Here is a 16545-nt window from a genome sequence, read left to right as displayed (position 1 = left end):
GTTGAAAAACGAGGCTGCGAGTTTTTCAAACCCACTTCTCTATTTTTTCTTCCATCTTTTAATATAAATAAGTAAAAAAAAAAAAAAAACAAAGAAAAATGTATGTGAATATTGAGCAAGATCCATAGTAAATGACAAAACATTGACATACAAAGCAAACACGCACACGCATACACACACAACAATTACATACATATTTATAATTTTCTTTGTCATAAGGCTCGGGCGTTATGCTTTGTAACATAAAGGCTTTGGAAATCCGACGAAATACTCCTTATCCTGTTTGATATATTATATCCAACAACATTAATATATGTACAACTGAATTCATTTTCTCTTCGCTATACTTATGCTAAACCTTAACGAAGACTCGAGACAATGTTGAAATTAGATCGTTTTGACGTGATGAGTGCGAACATGAAATCCTTAAAAGTTAGCAATTCAAATCTCCCCGGGAAACTACCGAGTAGCTCTTTCGCAAGGTGCTATTTGTTTTTTGATATTTTACAAAATGGAACCGAGAAAGCATTTTAATTTTTAATACTAAACATCTTTGGGTTGAAGAAGAAAATAATTTTCACCTTCTCTATACCTAAAAAGGTTGTTATTAATTCCGTGACCTCGGTTGTGACTCTCACTCAAAAGGCCATTTCCGTGTTGCTTTGAACCTCGTTAGGAAAGCGAGGCTAGGTGCAAAGCTTTCCACGTGAAAGTAAACTCTGGTTGCATATGGGGGGAAACTAATTTTCACGATAAAATCCATGCGCGAAACCTTGCTTTCATTGTGGCCTATTCACGGAATATTTCTCACATGATCTGCATGAATTTGTTTGAACGCTACAATATCCGGGACTCATTCGGTATTTAGCCAATTCTGATTTGCCTGCCTCTCTATGAGAGGGCAAGGACCACTTCGCATCCACAAATTTCCATTTTCAAAAGTTGAAAAAGAAATTATTCAGATGAGTACTGGTTCTCTCCATTGTGGCTGGACCAGGAACAACCGAAACAGCTATTTTAGATATTTAACCAGTAAATAGACAATTCATATTAGCCTTTCGCACCTTAGATGAATGCTGAGGTAGGTAGACCTTATCTAGACCGGAGGGAAGGTAGATTCTACCTGCATCGACTTTGAATCTTAATAAATATTTTAATATATGCACAAACACCATGAAACGTTAAGACTTTTTCAAATAATGTATCTGGGAACAATTTGATGTGGTCGGTTAATGAACGTTGACTTTGATGTTTCCATGGCAACCAATTTTGGCCTAGCCTCCCACGCAGTCGTTTTTAGGGGACTCGTATTGTGGGGAGGAGGTAATACGAGTCCGCTAAAAACGACTGCGTGGGAGGCTAATTTTGGCCAGGCCATATTTTTTTCAGAAAATGTTAAACTCCATTTTTAAATGAAGCAAGATTCGGCTTTTCTTACAGTAACTTAAGTGTTTTTAGCTTATATTAGCGTTCTTTTAGTGGTTTTGCTCAATTTTGCTGCTGCTTTCCTGACATTTTGGGCAAATCCAAAAATCGAAGTTGGTGGATAAAGATGGCCGCCATTTGCCAATTAGGATGTAATTACCGTTAAATATTACGTTATGACTTCTCGTTATGGACCTAAAAGTAAAAATCTTTGGACGTGCTACTAATACTCCAAGTTTCATTGTCATAGCTTTAATAGTCGCGAGGATAAGGAGCCTGGGGAGCGGCGCGGATCCCCCAGCCCCAGGGGACGAAAAAACCCCTCAAATTTCTGGGTTATTTAATTCTACTTGTGTACATGTAGGTTTCACGTCATTTCTTTCTCAAATGTATTGTCTGATTTCTTTTTTAACAGACCCTTCTCCCAAAAGGCGGCCGAAAATTCAAATAAGCTAAAATTAAAAACGTATACCAGCACTGGGCAGAGTACTTTTACATTAGTAACCCTGCAAAGTTTCAGCATATCAGGTGTAATATCAGCTGAGAAAATGTAAGTTGAAAAATGAAAAATTTACAGACGTTTGTATGACTGGGGGTATGATGTATACCCCCAGTCATACAAACGTCTGTAAATTTGTCACGTTTCATCTTACATTTTCTAAGCTGATATAATACCTAATATGCTGAAACTTTGCAAGGTTACTAAAGTAAAGATGCTCTTTCCAGTGCTGGTATCAGTTTTTCATTCAGTTCAATTTTAACTCATTCAAATCTGTTGCCGCCATTTTAGAGCAGGGTCTATCAGTTATCCAAGTGGTACACCTTCATGACCCACTACAATAACAATCATTTTTAAACCTGAGATTATTTGTACAGTAGGTATTGGGGGGCGGGGATGGCACAGTGGTGAGAGCACTCGTAGACTGTTCACAGTTCCCCTATTTTTCTGTGGCATTGTAAAGACTGGTACACTTTGATGTAGCTGTCGACATCTTGGTTTGAAAAGACAAGCGCGATCTGGGGAGAGTGTGTGAACTACCGAGGGGAGCAGAGTGGGGTTTAGTTCAATCTCGTACCCAGAGTCCTCAGGTTTTTTGGTCAGCGGGGCGGCGCCAGGAGAGACTCTGGGATAATGGAATTTCTTATCCCAGAAAACGTCAATCTCGTACCCAGAGTCCTCAGGCTTTTTGGTCAGCGGGGCGGCGCTGGGATAATGGAATTTCTTATCCCAGAAAACGTGGGATTCCGGTCTTTGTGCGCATGCTTACGATTAAAGCGGAAGTCAAATGCCCCAAAGTTACTGTTATTGGGCCTGAAGGTTTTATCGGGCCTTGAAAGTGTTCGAGAAAGCCAAAATTGATTTTACACGCGATCAAAGGGAACTGGATTTTTTCCCGTAAGAGCGGATCAAAGCAACTGGATTGTTTTTCATGTAAGAGCGAGCGAAAGGTGGACTTAATTCGACGTTGCTACAACCTGCTACAACAGACAAGTAACATTTATTTCTTTATTACTGTTTATACTTACAAATAAAAAGGAACCATCACTTCTCCCCTCACAGAACTGAGCAGCTGACTGTGTATTAAATTTATGTTCAAATTACCTTCTCCCTTTCCCTTAACAGTTTATTTCCAAATGGGATTCAATGAACACATACATGTTACCATTTGAAAATAATATAAGTAATATTTACTGTTGTAAATTAAGTATTTTTTCGTCTCAAAATTTTTAATTTTATTAGACTGAAATGTGTGCACGCTTTTCTTAAAGTGAATTTAAGAATGTCATATGTGTTCGAATGCAAGCTTAAGAACAATTTCAACATCAGCATAATTAATACATGCCATGAATTCAAGAGCAGCTGTGAATTTTTTTTTTCTGAGTAAACATTCCTTTTGCCTAGCTTTTGGCAAAACTGATATTGAGTGCTCACATATTGCATACTTCTAGTGCTGTAGAGTTGCTCCTAGGTATACTAATAATATATCTAGAAATAAAATGAAGTAGTATAATTAACAGAGATTGGATAATTGTGCCAACAGGCTTTGAAAATAAGGATAGTGAGTTGTGTTGAGGTTTAATTAGTTAGCTATTCTGCCTAACCACAGAGTAATAATTATATATGAGAACTGTATGGAGCGTGGTAATCATGCCACCTCTCATCAGTAAATTGGTTATAATGTGATTGTTGAGAGACTGTTGATATTAATCCTCACTATGGTACTTCATTTAGTCAGCCAATTTCTATACCATGCAATCCATATAATCTCCTTAGTCTGTTCTTGTATACATGTAATCAAGGTAAAATAATTTAAAACTATCTTATGTGAGTTCTCTAATAAATTTGGTTGCAGTGTAGGAAGCACAGAGAAGGGGTCAATAGATTGGGGAAATTGGGTTTATATTAAATTGACATAAATTTTGGTGGGGCCTGACTTCATCTGGTCGTGGAGTGTACACTTTAACTAAGAGCTGAGTCAGATAGCCCAGATACTGACTCACATTACCTAATGTATGCTGATTGACTAGGGCACATTACTGGTAAATTGATAATTTCTGAATGATTTGCCATTTCTTTTGAGTCAGCTCGATGGTGATGTGATTAGGTATCACACGTTTAATTGACTTCAGGCAAGGGAAGTATTATACTCAACCAACACTGCAGCTGAATAGTATAATATAATCTCTTCTCTGATCTTGCAGCTCTTGCTTTGACGACAGATAATTACTATGGTCAAACTCCCCAATATCCTGAATGATTGCCACAGTGTTGTGAGACCTTTGCTGAACTGTGTAAATTATACTGTCAGCGCTTGAGGGAATTTGTGGTCCCTTGACAATAATGTTAGCTAAGAACTAAAACTGAAAATTGTCAAACGTGACTCTTAGTTCAAGCCTTTCTTGGGCTCTGATTGTCTATTAGGCCACAATCTAAGTCATCCAGCATTAATTGCATAATGTTTGTGGGACTGGACCAAGCCTTAAGTGAGCTGCATTGATCAAAGGTCTAGAACAATAAAAATAGACATTCAAAATAATAATTCAAAATCATATGAATTTGTCATACCATCAGTTACAAAACTATATCTAAAAAGATGTTTCAAATTTCTTTTAAGCTTGTTAACAGACTAAACAATAAGGCTAGTGATGTTTCTTTAACCCATAAAATATATTGAATAGTAATTTATTTATTTATTTTTTTTTTTTGGGGGGGGGGGGGTCTAACAAGCGTTGACTGTAAAACTTTATGTTTCATCTTTAATCACTCTATAATTAACAGTTTTGTTCACAAATTATACTTAAAAATTCTATATACTTGATGAGATAATGGTTACACATAATTTTATTAGTTTCCCCCAGCAGGGAAGGGGAAGGGAGTAAAGGACCCATTGGAATCCTTAGAATGTTCAACATATATATTTTGTAGACTTGTCATTCTTTAGTAAATATTGAATGTAGTTTTTTTTGCAAGCTAGTATTGTAGTGTCTGAAAGTTTTTTCTTTTGTTTGATTATCAGTGCAAAATAACAATAAACGATATGATTCACTAAGAAGTATAATTTTTATGCTAAAACCTGCTGGCTAGCACAAATTTCTTGCTAATATACTAGCAATAATAATTAAATGAATGAATATTACATGAAGAAATGATAGAAGGGGTTGTTTTCACCAAATTATTCAGTAAAATCCATCCACTGCCAAAATAATTATGTTAGTAAATTTACCAATTATAAGTGGAGTGTTTGATAAGGATATAATTATGATGAAAGTGGTCACAAGGCTGTGCAAGCATTATCTACAGGTCATATGCCACACAAACTTGGGGTACTTGGCTTCCATGTTTATGTACAACAGGTACAGTTGCAGTAGAATGAAATCGAGCATGGCCTTCTCCTGTATCTCCTCATTAATTGCGTCCTAATTGAACCCTTCAAGGGAAGACTTGGTGTTCTTCCTTATAACATATAGCACAGAAAGTCACACCACCGCTCATCTATTTTTTTTTTTAGCAACAAATGGTACTTTAGACATGATTTCACACTTTGCAACAGCATAATTATTTCTTTGGCCTCTCAACAGGAATATTTGTCTGCAAAGGAACCCACAGTTTTCTTGTCTCATACTTCGTCAATGGGGTATTTGCATGTTTTTTCAGATGAAGGGAAAAATAATATTTTAAAAAGGTTAGATTATTTTTTTTTTTTGTACTTACATATATTAATGTACAGCACATTAACAGAGTACAGTTAAACTATCATTACCTTCAAATTTTTGCCATCTTTATTTTAAACTAAGTGTACATTATTTGTTGAGTTATATTAAAACTGAGCCAAGCACTATATTATGTTATAACTTTTGTATGTTTTAAGATTTAGGAGGCTTAATATTCATAAGCCTCATATTGATTTCTTTAATTGAGCCTCCACTCTACTACTTGAGTTTTTTTCTTTTTATTGTTTGTCTGTGTACATGTGGGAAATAATTAAATGCAAAGATTTTAAGGTACTTCTGCATTTCGAAGTCCAGCTTCAGGCTTCAGTATTATCTACACCTGTTATTTGACTTGTCAAGTTGGGTGGCTCTTCACTGTCACAGTGTGTTGACTTTCTTGCACAGAATATGGTAGTAAGTAACAAACAACAAGTCTTTATTCTCAGCTGCCCCTATACTGTAAAAGTAATCTTTAAATCTGTATGTACTATTACATTTGAGAATAAACTTTCATCTGAAGGTAACTTAACACCACGGCCCTTTACACTTTTTAGGACAAATAACTAATTGTTCTTATTTTGCATGGAATATGGAACAGTTAGAACAAAATCTGCCAAAATTCTCACAGCAAAATCTCTCAAAATTTAAGAAAAATGTTCAACACACCATTACCTCCGCCTCAAAGGGGCAATTTTTTCTGAATTATTTTTCTTTGGCAAGCTGGCCATGGGCGGTGACTGACAAAAGTGAAACCTTTGCTCTCGTGTGCGGTGTTTGATCATCGTAGAGATGTCTTCAGCGTTTCCCTTGTGGCAAAACCGAAAGGAAATTAATCGACACGGCAACCTGAGATGGACTCCACCCCACACCAGATCAGTCATCTCCAAATTTTTATCCACGACAAGGTTTATAGATGTTGAAGAACTTCTCTATTTTTCCATGATAACCTTCACCATGGATCCTAGAAAGTCTTTCTAGGATCCATGCCTTCACTAGTAAATAACATCCATGTTCGAAATATTTAGTACGTTGACGACACCAATGTCCTCTCCAATACGTTTAATGTTTCCATACTTGCGAACGGCTTCAACAATTCCTTCTCCTACCGCTTTTTCTCCCAAACTGACTGATATAATGATATTTTCCGAAAATAATTTTTTGCAACAGCGACAGTAATCAGTTTAAACTGCTCGCATTTGGCCGTGTCATTTTACCGTCGTATGACAGTAGTGGAAAACTTCCCACGATAAAACGGCTAATGTTTAGTCGGCTAGAAATTGTTTCACTGACATAATTCAAAACCCGTATTTGAATTGGAGTCCTTCTTATTTTTGGTATGAAAAAAATAACATGAAATGACCGTGACACACACATAAAAATTACAAAACAGCGAGTTTGACATTTCAAATCTCCCTCCAAAACAAGGAAGTTGGTTGCGGGGGTTTCCGGTTTGGTTAACTTCCGCAAATGACCAACGGACTTCCTGTCGGTCTTCCATTGTTATGCAGACGACCAATCGAAAAATTTAAATTTTTCCATTATCCCAGAGTCTCTCCTGGCGCCGCCCCGCTGACCAAAAACCCTGAGGACTCTGGGTACGAGATTGAGAAAACGTGGGATTCCGGTCTTTGTGCGCATGCTTAAGATTAAAGCGGAAGTCAAATGCCCCAAAATGGCAGCCGCGTTACTGTTATTGGGCCTGAAGGTTTTATCGCGCCTTGAAAGTGTTCGAGAAAGCCAAAATTGATTCTACACGCGATCAAAAGGAACTGGATTTTCTCCCGTAAGAGTGGATCATTTGAAGCAACTGGATTTTTTTTCATGTAAGAGCGAGCGAAAGGTGGACTTAATTCAGGCTTAATTCGACCTTGCTACAACAGACAAGTAACATATTTCTTTATTACTGTTTATACTTACAAATAAAAAGGAACCATCACTTCTCCTCTCACAGAACTGAGCAGCTGACTGTGTATTAAATTTATGTTCAAATTACTTTCTCCCTTTCCCTTAACAGTTTATTTCCAAATGGGATTCAATGAACACATACATGTTACCATTTGAAAATAATTTAAATCACCTCTTAATATAGGTAATATTTACTGTTGTAAATTAAGTTTTTTTTCGTCTCAAAATTTTTTAATTTTATTAGACTGAATTGTGTACACGCTTTTCTTAAAGTGAATTTAAGAATGTCATATGTGTTCGAATGCAAGCTTAAGTACAATTTCAACATCAGCATAATTAATACATGCCATGAATTCAAAAGCAGCTGTGAATTTTTTTTTTTCTGAATAAACATTCCTTTTGCCTAGCTTTTGGCAAAACTGATAGAGAGTGCTCACATTTTGCATGCTTCTAGTGCTGTAGAGTTGCTCCTAGGTATACTAATAATATATCTAGAAATAAAATGAAGTAGTATAACAGAGATTGGATAATTGAGCCAACAAGCTTTGAAAATAAGGATAGTGAGTTGTGTTGAGGTTTAATTAGTTAGCTATTCTGCCTAACCACAGAGTAATAATTGTATATGAGAACTGTATGGAGCGTGGTAATCATGCCACCTCTCATCAGTAAATTGGTTATAATGTGATTGTTGAGAGACTGTTGATATCCCCACTATGGTTAACTTCATTTAGTCAGCCAATTTCTATACCATGCATATAATCTCCTTAGTCTGTTCTTGTATACATGTAACCAAGGTAAAATAATTTAAAACTATCTTATGTGAGTTCTCTAATAAATTTGGGTGCAGTGTAGGAAGCACAGAGAAGGGGTCAATAGATTGGGGAAATTGGGTTTATATTAAATTGACATAAATTTTTGTGGGGCCTGACTTCATTTGGTCGTGGAGTGTACACTTTAACCAAGAGCTGAGCCAGATAGCTCAGATACTGACACACATTACCTAATGTATTCTGATTGATTAGGGCACATTACTGGTAAATTGATAATTTCTCAATGATTTGCCATTTCTTTTGAGTCGGCTCGATGGTGATGTGATTAGGTATCACACATTTAATTGACTTCAGGCAAGGGAAGTATTATACTCAACCAACACTCTGCAGCTGAATAGTATAATATAATCTCTTCTCTGATCTTGCAGCTCATGCTTTGACGACAGATAATTACTATTGTCAAACTCCCCAATATCCTGAATGATTGGCACAGTGTTGTGAGACCTTTGCTGAACTGTGTAAATTATACAGCGCTTGTGGGAATTTGTGGTCCCTTGACAATAATGTTAGCTAAGAACTAAAACTGAAAATTGTCAAACGTGACTCTTAGTTCAAGCCTTTCCTGGGCTCTGATTGTCTATTAGGCCACAATCTAAGTCATCCAGCATATTGCATAATGTTTGTGGGACTGGACCAAGCCTAGTGAGCTGCATTGATCAAAGGTCTAGAACAATAGAAATACACATTCAGAATAATAATTCAAAATCATACAAATTTCTCATACCATCAGTTACAAAACTGTATCTAAAGATATTTCAAATTTCTTTTAAGCTTGTCAACAGAATAAACAATAAGGCTAGTGATGTTTCTTTAACCCATAAAATATATTGAATAGTAATTTATTTATTTATTTTTTTTTTTGGGGGGGGGGGTCTAACAAGCGTTGACTGGTTGACTGTAAAACTTTATGTTTCATCTATAATCGCTCTATAATTAACAGTTTTGAAAACAAATTATACTTAAAAATTCTATATACTTGATGAGATAATGGTTACACATAATTTTATTAGTTACCCCCAACAGGGAAGGGGGAGGGAGCAAAGGACCCATTGGAATCCTTGGAATGTTCAACATAAACATTTTATAGACTTGTCATTCTTTAGTAAATATTGAATGTAGTTTTTTTTGCAAGCTAGTATTGTAGTGTCTGAAAGTTTTTTCTTTTGTTTGATTATCAGTGCAAAATAACAATAAACGATATGATTCACTAAGAAGTATAATTTTCATGCTAAAACCTGCTGGCTACCACAAATTTCTTGCTAATATTTACTAGCAATAATAATTACATGAATGAATATTACATGAAGAAATGATAGAAGGGGTTCTTTTCACCAAATTATTCAGTAAAATCCATCCACTGCCAAAATAATTATTATGTTAGTAAATTTGCCAATAAATTACAAGTAGAGTGTTTGATAAGGATATAATTATGATGAAAGTGGTCACGTAATTCTGCACAAGGCTGTGCAAGCATTATCTACAGGTCATATGCCACACAAACTTGGGGTACTTGGCTTCCATGTTTATGTACAACAGGTACACTTGCAGTAGAATGAAATCGAGCAGGGGCCTTCTCCTGTATCACCTCAATAATAGCGTCCCAATTGAACCCTTCAGGGGAAGACTTGGTGTTCTTCCTTATAACATATAGCACAGAAAGTCACACCACCGCTCATCTATTTTTTTTTAACAACAAATGGTACTTTAGACATGATTTCACACTTTGCAACAGCATAATTGCTTTGGCCTCTCAACAGGAATATTTGTCTGCAAGGGAACCCACAGTTTTCTTGTCTCATACTTCGTCAATGGAGTATGTGCATGTTTTTTCAGAATTGAAGGGGAAAATAATATTTTAAAAAGGTTAGATTATTTTTACTTACATATATTAATGTACAGCACATTAACAGAGTACAGTTAAACTATCATTGCTTTCAAATTTTTGCCATCTTTATTTTAAACTCAGTGTACATTATTTGTTGAGTTATATAAAAACTCCAAGCAATATATTATGTTATAACTTTTGTACATTTTAAGATTGAGGAGGCTTAAGCCTCATATTGATTTCTTTTATTGAGCCTCCTGACTCCACTACTTGAGTTTTTTTCTTTTCATTGTTTGTCTGTGTACATGTGGGAAATAAATAAATGCAAAGATTTTAAGGTACTTCTGCATTTCGAAGTCCAGCTTCAGGCTTCAGTATTATCTACACCTGTTTTTTGACTTGTCAAGTTGGGTGGCTCTTCACTGTCACAGTGGACGTGTTGACTTTCTTGCAGAGAAGATGGTAGTAAGTAATTAACAAACGACAAGTCTACTTTATTCTCAACTGCCCCTATACTGTAAAAGTAATCTTTAAATCTGTATGTACTATTACATTTGAGATTAAACTTTCATCTGAAGGTAACTTAACACCACGGCCCTTTATACTTTTTAGGACAAATAACTTAATTGTTCTTATTTTGCACGGAATTAATATGGAAAAAACAGTTAGAACAAAATCTGCCAAAATTCTCAAAACAAAATCTTAAAATTTAAGAAAAATGTTCAACACACCATTACCTCCGCCTCAAAGGGGCAATTTTTTCTGAATTATTTTTCTTTGGCAAGCTGGCCATGGGCAATGACTGACAAAAGTGAAACCTTTGCTCTCGTGTGCGGTGTTTGATCATCGTAGAGATGTTTTCGGCGTTTCCCTTGTGGCAAAACCGAAAGGGAATTAATCGAAACGGCAACCTGAGATGGACTCCACTCCACACCAGATCAGTCATCTCCAAATTTTTATCCACGACAAGGTTTATAGATGTTGAAGAACTTCTCTATTTTTCCATGATAACCTTCACTAGTAAATAACATGTTCGAAATATTAAGTACGTTGATGACACCAATGTCCTCTCTAATACGTTTAATGTTTCCATACTTGCAAACGGCTTCACCAATTCGTTCTCCTACCGCTTTTTCTCCCAAACTGACTGAGATAATGATATTTTCCGAAAATAATTTTTTGCAACAGCGACAGTAATCACTTTAAACTGCTCGCATTTGGCCGTGTCATTTTACCGTCGTATGACAGTAGTGGCAAACGTCCTACGATAAAACGGCTAATGTTTAGTCGGCTATAAATTGTTTCACTGACATAATACAAAACCCGTCTTTGAATTGGAGTCCTTCTTATTTTTGGTATGAAAAAAATAACATAAACACACACATAAAAATTACAAAACAGCGAGTTTGACATTTCAAATCTCCCTCCAAAACAAGGAAGTTGGTTGGGGGGTTTCCGGTCTGGTTAACTTCCGCAAATGACCAACGGACTTCCTGTCCGTCTTCCATTGTTATGCAGACGACCAATCGAAAAAATTAAATTTTTCCATTATCCCAGAGTCTCTACTGGCGTCCACCCGCTGACCAAAAAGCCTGAGGACTCTGGGTACGAGATTGGGTTTAGTTGAGTTAGACACTCTCCCCAGATCGCACTCGCCTATACAAACCAAGATGGCGACAGCTCCATCGAAGCTTACCAGTCTCGACAATCTCATCAGAAAAATAGAGGAACGGGGGGGGGGGGGGGGGAGGACCGGTTAAGCCGATGTTAAAACCCTCCTCCCCCCAAAAAACAAACAAACAAAAATAAAAAACGCACATACAAAAAGAAACTTGCGGTTGAATTTTTTTACTGCACCTTTCAATAATGTCAGCACTCTGAAGTTCAACATTAAGCCAACCGTTACGCTTTCCACTGCCGTCAATCACTGCAGCAGAACTCTTAGAAAACAAAGCGTTTCGCTCAGCGGGGTCATGCAGAACCTCACGTTCGTGCGCTGTGATTTGCGGATTTCTATCCACTTTGTCGGTTTCCCCGTAATTATGATTGACAGCTGTTAAACACGCAAATCGTTAATTGGGGTTGAAGTTCAGAGTCTGTGTGTTATTGAAAGGCGCAGTAAGTCTGGCGAAGTGACTTATGCTCAGTCAGATTAACTTTAGTTCAACAAGCCGTAACAATCCGTCCTACTTATCAAACTAGTTCCCCGTCATGGTTCCGACTATTTTCTGATCTAACCGGCTTTGATGGGTTGTTCCGAAGACAGCCCGATTCAGTTTGGTTTTGTTGGACAACCGCTTCTTAGAAATGGTAAAGTATTACAAGGGCTAAAGATATATTTTCTTTCTGTTTCAGGGAAGAGCATTAGGAATTGTCGTGGGATGTTTTATTGGCATGCTTCCATTGCTTTTCTACAACAACAAAGATGAACAAGAAGAAAATGATAGGAGATAATCAAAATATCAAAATATTTCTCTTTGCATGCAAGTCATACTATTTTGAGACATTTTCTACGCAAAGAAGAGATAGTGTTCAGTGGTTTGGGTTTAACATTCATACTTGTCAATAAAGTCGGGAACAACTTCACTTGGCGAGAGTTTTTGCATATGCAGTTCTGTCTTTACAGGTCTACATATACCGTATTTGGTGGTTCTGCAGAAAATAATATGCAGAGCGTGGAAAAGCCGTGTTTTTTTTCAGTATAAATCGTTAACCCATCACTGAAATAAGAGCTTTATCATTTCACAGGAAAACACAAATATGTACAGTGGCATTTACAAAAAGTACTCTTGATCAACTTCCGCTATGTTTGTCCTGTTCGTATCATTCAATACGTTGCTCTATGATGGAATAACAATAGTCATTAAAATTTAATAAAAGACTTGAGTTTGCTGCTTATGAATGTTATGAGCTCAAGCAGTATATTGTATAAATTAGAGAACACCAAACCTCTATATTCAACTTTGTCACTCGTAGGCCATGTTGAGTCGCAGGGAAATGAAAAGCTTTGTTTTTTGCACGGCATACCTCGCACTGAGCGAAACGAGGCTTGCCTCCAAGGGAAACAACAAACATGGACCGAAAAACTGAGCTCAAAAGACTGCTCTGAAGTTAGCAGTATTAATTTAAACGGCGTGTCCACACTGGGAGAGAAACAATATCTTGCAAAACAGCAAACCTGCAAAGCTTTGTCAACAAAATCAAATGAATACTCGCGTCTTTGCAGAATAACCAGTCTTAACGGTCGGACGGAAAGTGACGTCATAAACAAAATTTCTCGCATTGACAGCTTACCAAATTTTCCTACCCATGGAGCTAAGCAAAGGCGCACTCAGCTCCGCTATCAGCGGATGTTGGGCTGAATTTAGATACAGTAAATACCTAATCGTACCCTTTTGGTTCTCTTCGGCAGCCAATCAGGCGAATTTGGTCTCGCCATGGGTATTCTGGCTGGACCAAACTCGCCGAAGTGTACCAAAAAGGTACGATTAGGTATAAGAATCACTGGCGGCGTATTCGGAGTGTTGCCCAGCTCTCAACCTAGAAGTGTAAACCTTAAACGTAATTTTCGCCGCACATTGTTACAGCTTAGGTTTGCACAAGTGAAATGTACGTTTGTACTTCGCGTCGTTCCCGCGTGCTGTAACCAGGCCTTTTATTGAATAAACGGTTAATTTCTTCTATCTACTTGTGGACGTCTCAATTGATTGTAAAATTTGATCAGTTCAGTAGAGTCCATCTCATCTGGCACCCATACGAGAGATAGATAGCCAGCCTCGTTGGCTATCTATCATCTCACGTCCAACACGCGCTTTTGGATAAATCGCTAATTAACTTCTCAGCAATAAAAAGGCTTCCATTTCAAACTTGAGCGAGAATTTTTTGGAAAAATTTAAATGAAGAAGCGATAAAAATTAATTGCATTTCATAGCTTCTAGATTTCAAAATTTTCTAAGGAAGCATGCCAACAGAACGCCCTAGGTGTTAGCGCTTTTGGCGTTCGCAACACTTGCTTTAGTCTTCCTCGCAGCCGTTCTTTGTTTTGCCGCGCTCCCCACTGACAAAATTCACTTTGCAGATGGATAAAAAAAAAGCGTATCACTTTGTCAAGTAAAGTACGAATCAGAGGAGCGTTGCGTGACGAGACAAAGAATCTAAGTGCAAGGGAGATTTCACTTACCTCGCCTCTCCTGAAAGTCTCGCGGTGTACGACCCTGACGTATGGATAAGATACGATTAACTTGATAAGTCCTGGTAACAAAACACGCATTTTAACACACCCGCAGAATTAAAATTGTCACTGGTCTTTGTGGAGTAATTGGCCATGCTTTTCCCTCCGCAGAGGCTCCTTCATAAAAAGAAGAGCAAAAATTCTGAAGCTTAGTGAGGCCTAAGCCGCCTTTCTCTCTTTATACTTCCCATCTTCCCCCGCGCTCCACGTCATTTCACTCTCTCCAGTCCCTTATTTGTCTCCGCTCGATCCCCGCGTTCCTCTTTATATCCTTATTTGTCTCCGTTTGAGCGCGAGAGAGGCCTATACAGAGGACAGAGAGTTAGTCATGTGTAAGCATGAGGCAGCCACTTATTTTTGTTCAGTTGAGGAGTATGGAAAACAGACATGCTGCTTGTTGAAAGAAAAGATGATTATATTAGATCGCACTTTGTGTATGAAAGCGTTCACCGTGTAGTTTATTCTATGACAGATTTAGCATATATTTATATCTTTTATTCTACAATTGAATCTTTTATCTTGCTGTCCAGCATCTCTGTTAGTATGTAATGGTAAATGCAGTCAATGTCTACAAAATCCAGCCTCTCAAATAGCATTAGTTATCAGTTGTAAGACTTGCAAAATAGGACGGTGACTTTTCCCGCAAATCTGGCCGAAAAATAACAAATATAGAATTAGCTACAATTTTTTAATGACCATCATGTAAATCAAATGCAAATCGAGGATGGGGGCCCTAACTCGATATTTACACCTGCTTAAACTAAATTATTTCACTCTCTGTCACTCAAAAAAAAAATTGTTTGCAGCCATAAATATTGAGATGTACACTCCCAAATCAAACCAAACGATTTATTTTAAGAAATTAGCCAGGTTTCGAACGTGACAAGCTGATCTAAATAGTATTTCATCGCCGTTTCAAGACTATTTGCAAGATAGCGTAAGCGACGTCGTATCACTTACCTCGATTCAGTCTTCGCTCCCATTTTGGAGCTGAAGGTCCTAATCACTCTCAGTCCACTATACATTCCACCCGGATCATTTTCGCCTTCTAAAATCATGTTAAGAAGCTATTCTGGATCATTACTGACGGCTCACGCTCTCTTCGATGCGGACAGCGATATCGAAAAGTGATAATGTTAAGCTTACACGCAAACCAATTGAAACATACCCACTAACCAACCGAAAGAGTGTGAGATCTTTGTGCGTCTCAAAGCTTCCGCGCGTACCAGTAAAACATACCCACTAATCGAAGAACAGGGCGCGAGCAAATAATTTAAAAAGCACGCTTCTGAGAGGCTTAAAGTTTTCAGCCATACCGGTAAAACATTGTCCAATACTGCGACTTCTAAGCGGTAGGGGCCGAGTACGACAAGGGGGACTTTATGAATGCAAGACGGCGACGCCAACGAAAACGTCATTTGAAAATAAAACTTTATTTCATTTGTGCTACTTCACGATTATTCAACTCGTTCAACTTCTACACAAACGGCAAACTATCCAGGAACCAATTTAGCAAAATTCAGAACGCACGTGCAGAGCAATTATTTTTCCTCATTTAATTCAGAGCCTATTGTATTGTGGCTTTGTCATTGCCGTCGCCGTTGTGTTTTTGTAAGGTCCAAGTTTCACGACGGCGATGTCAACTGGTAAACCGGTGACTTGAAAATAATAAGTTCGCGTTTCTGGAACTACTTTGCGATCATTCCAACCCGTTCAACTTGTACAATATGGCTTAACTATTCAGGGACATAATTCATTGGCAGGAACGGCGTCAGAGGATAAAAAATTCACCGTCGCTGTGTGCTAACGTTCTTCACAAAACCTTGAATTTGATCATTTCGGCGTTGTTGGGGGACTTCAAGAAACTACTACTGCAACGCCAAGGAAACGTCACTTAAAAATATAAGTTGGCGTTGGTTGAACTATCCACTAACTCAACAGGTGGGAACTGCGTTCAAGTTTAGACAGAGAATGAAAATTTTACCGCCATGTGCACACCGGCTTTCTCCACAAAACTTTGAATTTGGTCATTTCACGTTGTTGTTTTGCCGAGGACGGCGAGGGAATGTACCAAAATTTATAACGCGCGTTGAATCATTGAATCTTATTGTTTTGTG

Source organism: Pavona decussata, unplaced genomic scaffold (assembly GCF_977016875.1).
Source record: "Pavona decussata unplaced genomic scaffold, jaPavDecu1.1 SCAFFOLD_228, whole genome shotgun sequence".
In the NCBI taxonomy this organism is placed as follows: Eukaryota; Metazoa; Cnidaria; class Anthozoa; order Scleractinia; family Agariciidae; genus Pavona; species Pavona decussata.
The sequence above is the reverse complement of the archived record's forward strand: the minus strand, read 5'-3'. Positions refer to the sequence as shown.